The sequence below is a fragment of the Paroedura picta genome, chromosome 4 (assembly GCF_049243985.1).
Source record: "Paroedura picta isolate Pp20150507F chromosome 4, Ppicta_v3.0, whole genome shotgun sequence".
NCBI classification, from domain to species: Eukaryota; Metazoa; Chordata; class Lepidosauria; order Squamata; family Gekkonidae; genus Paroedura; species Paroedura picta.
Genome location: NC_135372.1, coordinates 30470698 through 30476732, shown reverse-complemented (window position 1 = coordinate 30476732; position 6035 = coordinate 30470698).

The window sequence follows — 6035 nt, the reverse complement described above, 5'->3', positions numbered from 1 at the left end:
CCATTAGAAAAGATCCCAGACAGCAGGTGTTGGGAAGCAGGTCATTACTCTGCCCTGTCAGACAATGAAAGGGAAGATGGATGATCAAACTCAATGCCTATAATGATTGGGAGTTTAGCTAGCAGGGCTACAGATCAGTTTTACAGCATGTCCTATGCTCAGGATCGCTCTCCGGTATCTCAGGCAGGGAAAGATCCGACTCTATCTGAAAGGTGGCATCAGTCAAAGTTGCTGGTATCTGACTCAGGAGGCCAATAGGCTGACTTGGTATAAGACAAAAGTTGAAACAGCCCATGCAAACTTGGTAAGGAAAACCAAAATCCATGCAATGCAAGTAATCCATGTAATTAGGGCCGGCCTCTCCCATAATACTAGAACGCAGGGAATACCCAATGTTGATGGGACAGGACAGACAAAAGAAAACATGTCATTAGTTTAATTAAATTAGATTCCCTCCCGGTGGAGGCAGTGAGGATCACAAGCACAGAACAGAAGGCATTAAAAGGGTGTTAGGATCATGGAGGAGAGGACCATCAAAGGACCATCCTAGCCACAGTGAGTAAGGGAAATGCCGTATTTGGAAGCAACAAATGTCTTAATACCAACATTAGGAGGAGCCTTGGCATCTATGCCCTGTTTGTTGGCTAGTCAAAGCAACAGTTGTGAAAACAAGATGCTGGACTAGATGGACCACCTGGTCTGATCCAGCAGTGTTCTTCTTGTGTTCACATCCTAGCCATCATTTTAGGCCCACACAACCTCTATCATACCTCCCCATTGTTCCTTCCTCAACCTTCTGGGGAGATGTGGGTTGGCGTTAAGGTCATTAGTGTCCACTTGGGGTATGGGGTTCTCCTGGAATTACAATGGATTTTGAACTATAGACACCAGTTCCCTTGGAGAAAATAGCCGCTTTGGAGGGTGGAATCTATGGCATTATACCCTACTGACATCTCTCTCCTCCCCAAGCCCTGTCCTTAGGAATGCCAGTCTCCCTGGAATTATTGCTCCCCTGCAGAAAATGACTGCTTTTGAGGGTGGACTCCATAATATTATATTCCACTGAGGTCTCTCCCCAAATTCCACCCACCCCTGGCTCCACCCCCAAAGCAACCCTTCCTGCCCTCCACAAGCTCCAGTCCTGAATTCTCCGAAGCCAAAGTTGGCAGCCTAAGCCAGAACTTCTGTTCAGCCTTGGGGCTAATGCATTCTCTCATTTGAGAAATCTGCGTGCTCAATGACCATGGGGCTGTAATTATCGGGAGCATTGCATAACCAGATTATGGTGGCGCCAGTCATGCTGCTGCGTTGCCCCTTGCACCCCAGCCCCGGCTCCTGCACCTGCCACACCCGGATCACAAGTTGTTGTACTCACCTGTTCTCTGGGAGGGGCTTTCTTTCCCGGGAGGATCCAGCACCTGCTCCACCTTGAACTCTGGATCTTGGCCACCGAAGGATGCGGGAGAGAGCTGGTGAGGAAATCAGTGAGCTCCTCTTATGTCACATGGTCTCAGATAGAAGCGACTTTATCCTTTCTGCCTCAGGAAAGAGCAATTCAAACAGTAATGGAGTTAAACCAACATTGCTTCCGAATTAACAAAACAGCAAGCTAAATATTTGGGGAACGTAAGCCTGGTTATTCCTGAGGCTGGTTGTAAATCTTGTTCCTTTAGCTCTTAATGACTCTTTGTCCTTACCCTGGATTCATCTCTTTCCTTCCCTCCTTCCTCCGGACAGGTACAAGGGCTTAGCCTAAAGTGGAATGACTGGGGGAATACAAGACCCGGTCCAAGGGAGTGGTAACACTTCTTAAGCATTGTAGATATCTCCTCATTGTTTGGAAATGGCTCTGTCCAAGCACATATCAGGTCAAATGGCTCCAGAACAGATGAGCATCCCCACCTGAAGGGACCCGGCAGAAGTGTCCCCCACATTTTGCCATCAAATTACAGCTGTTCAGAGGCGGAACTGTAAGACAAGAAATTTTGGATTAAGATTCATATAATATTAGAACAGTGAAAAAACTATAGAGATTCTGCAAAGCCTCCATAGAGTTGGAAGAGGCCATACAGGCCATCTAGTCCAACCCCCTGCTCAAGCAAGATCAGCCCAAAGCATCCTAAAGCATCCAAGAAAAGTGTGTATCCAACCTTTGCTTGAAGACTGCCAGTGAGGGGGAGCTCACCTTAGGCAGCCTATTCCACTGTTGAACTACTCTGACTGTGAAAAACTTTTTTCCTGATATCTAGCCTATATCGTTGTACTTGTAGTTTAAACCCATTACTGCGTGTCCTTTCCTCTGCAGCCAATGGGAACAGCATCCTGCCCTCCTCCAAATGACAACCTTTCAAATACTTAAAGAGGGCTATCATGTCCCCGCTCAACTTCCTTTTCTCCAGGCTGAACATTCCCAAGTCCCTCAACCTATCTTCATAGGGCTTGGTCCCTTGGCCCCAGATCATCTTCGTCGCTCTCCTCTGTACCCTTTCAATTTTCAGATCATAGCTTGTGTGCTTATTTTCTCTCTGGGGAATAGAATGAGGCTTTATACCAATTTCAAGTTATTTTTGTTTGCTTTATAAGGTGCCTGGTGCTATGCAGACTACAGAGCTCTGACAGAACCGATCTGTGAGGACAGTTCTAACAAGACTATGACTAACCCAAGTTCACCCAGTTGGCTGCACGTGGAGGAGTGAGGAATCCAACCTGACACTCCAGATTAGAGGCTGCCACTCTTAACAACTACACCAAGCAATGTCAAACTTCTGGCTAGTGCAAATGCCCTTCTAGAGTTATTGGATTTGAGGACATATAGAGTCCAAGAGCAGCAATGTATCTTGTATTGTTAGAAGAAATAAAACCTGGTGCATTTAAGGGAATAGAATGTCTATGAAACTTTGGGAGCTGCTTCCAGGTGTAAGGGGCCAGATGCGGCTTTGTCAGTGCAAGCTGGGAAATACCTGTAGATTTAAGCGGTGGAGCCTGGGGACAGTGGGGTTTAGGGAGGGAAGGGACATCATTAGGGTATAATGCCTTGGAGTCCACACTCCAAAGCAGCCATTTTCTCCAGGGGAACTGATCTTGATCATCGAGATATCGATTGTAATAGCAGAAAATCGCCACATGCCACCTTGAACTTGGCAACCCAAGCTACAAGGGAGAAAAGTTGGTGTTGTTTGAGGTGACAGGTGGAAAGCAGTGAAGACAGAGTAGCAAACAATAACAGACAGGAGTGTATCAGGATATAACATGCCTCCATTCCTCCAGTGAGATCTCTATTGCTTTAGGGCTGCCTTTCCAACAGGAAATATTAAATGGCTTTAAACAAAGCCTTATCCAGCCACTGCTTTTCAATACAGCATCATACCGTGTTAAATAAATGGGGATGGGAGCTCATTCCACAAGAGAGGTGCAGTTTTCATAACGGTAATGTGACTGTATCTCTCTCACGCACGTGTATGTGCACGATCAGCCAATCTATTTGCAAATCCATTTCAGTCTCTTACAGGCTGTCCACAAAGAGAAACAAGGATTAGGGATTTTTTTGTTCTGAGTTTTTTTTTTTTTGCAGTTCTTTCTATTTTTAAGCGAGTGACTGCGCAATCCTAAACAGAGTCCTGCCTTTCAAAACCCATTGAAATCAATGGGGGCTTAGAAATATATAATTCTGGTTGGGATTGCATTGTGATAAGTGTTCGGCTGCCATGGGGACCGAGTGCGATGTGAGTGCTTGGCAGATGGATGAAGAAGGGAAGACAAGAAGGAACAGAACAGCACAGCGGGTGAGATGCTTCCAAATGGCAGCAGTGGGGCGGGGAGGGAGAATGGCATGGAGATCTGCCATTTTTCCCATAGTGCCTTGCGATTCAGGAGGACCAGTGTCTACCTGAGTGTCTACCAATACTTCTGGAGAACCTGTGCTGAGTATCATGGAAGCAGAAGGCAAGAACATAAAGAAAGTTCAACTGTCCTGTTGATCAACTAGAGGTCATATCAACACACTGATTTTTACTGTCAGATCTTCCCCAAATAATTCCTGGGAATTGTTGCATAACAAAAGTGCTGAGAGTCACCTGTTAAGGGTAAGGTTGTCAGTTCTAGATCTGGAAATACCTGGAGACTTGGGGAATAGAAGCAGGAGTGGACAGGATTTGGGTCAGGGAGTATAATGTTACAGAGTTCACCCTCCAAAGCAGCCATTTTCTTCCGGGAAACTGATTTCTGTCACCTGGAGAAAAGCTGTAAAACCAAGAGATCCTCAGGTCTCACCGAAGGAAGGACTGGCATCCCTAGTTAAGGGTACTTGTGTGGAATTACACATGATTCTATATATGTCTTGTGCCAGTTTGGCTATCTTCTGTTTATATACTGGTTATTTCTTTGATGTTTTTGTTGCTTTCAGCCACACCCCCATCCCAATGTCAATTTCACCTCGCTTATGACATTTTAACCCATGTTTAATACATAGAATGAAAAAATATTTAGGCTCCATCCAGAAGAAATCTCCAAAAGCCATTTATTTATTTCATTTATACCCTGTCTTTCTCCCCCAAGGGGACCCCAACCAGTTTACACCATTCACCGCTATTGTATCCTCACAAGCACCCTTTGAGGTAGGTTAGACTGAGCAATTAGCTCAAATTCATCCAGCAAGCTTCCCCTGCAGAGTGGGATTTCAAACCTGGGCCTCCAATATACTATTCTGAGTTTGCCAAGTCTCTGCTGGCCATCATTGGGAAATGTGGGGACTAGAGTTGCCAGATCCAGGTTGGGAAACTAGAAGAGATCTAGGGATGGAGACTGGGGTGGACACATACCTCAGGGGGGGTAAAATGCTACAGCGTACAACCTCCAAAGCATCCATTGTCTCAGAAGTGATCTCTGTTGTCCGGAGATGAGCTGTAATTCCAGGGGATCCCCATCGGGAGACTGGCATCCCATCGCTATGCACACTGGCAACACATGTGAGTGAAACAGTTGTAAACATCCTCGGCGGGTATTTGTGGACCACTGTCATGGCACATATAACCATATGGTCTGTGCAAGCAACATGGGAAGTTGTATTTATTTAGAAACATTGGAAAAACAGGAAGTGTTTATGCACTGGTAGGGAAAGTAGAGATACTTATACACCTCTTCAAAGGTGCTTCCATGCTGACCATTATTACTGTTTTGTGGATGTGTCAGAAATAATACAGAGTCTCTAAATACAAAATGTATGTTATTAAATATGATACCAAATAATATTAAAATGTACAGTGAGCTTGTTAAGTATATGATAACAGCTGCCAGGATGTTAAATGCATAAAGACGGGGAAAGGATAGATCTAATGGATTGGTCAAATAAACGGATGGAATACGTGACCATATGTATCAACACAACAATATCAGATTTAGAAGAAAACTGAGTCCAATCTTAGATTATACTGATCAGTTAAAAAGAGACAGAAACAACTGATTTGTAGGCTGCATGTGGAAAGTGAAAAAAGTTCTATGCAATACTATGATGATGTAAAACTAGAAGGTTTTTGTTTTTCCTTGGAGGTTGCTTACAGAAATAGTAGTTCTGTAACATGTAGTGTAATTTTTGTATTTTTTTCCTCTAGAATAAGATAAATAATATAAAATACAGTCAATCAAATGAATATTTACTGCAATCTTTGGCCAAATCCAATACAATATTGGAGCCTGGGTGTGATCCTGGACATCTCCTTCTCTATGGACGCACAGATCACAAGAGTACTGCGGCTGGCATTCTGCCACCTGCACCAAGCCAAAATACTAGTGTCCAACTTGGCCCCAGAATACCTAGCCACATTGATACATGACAGTCGCCTCTAGACTGGATTCTACGTCGACTTACCCTTAGCCTTGATCCGGTAACTACAGCTGGTCCAAAAGGCAGCAGCCAAGACCCTCACATGAACACGGTGGAGGTCCCAGATCCGGCCCGCTTTCCAATAACTGCAATGGCTACTCGTCGAATTCCATATCAGACTTAAGGTTTTGGTAATCACCTTTAAGGCCATACATGG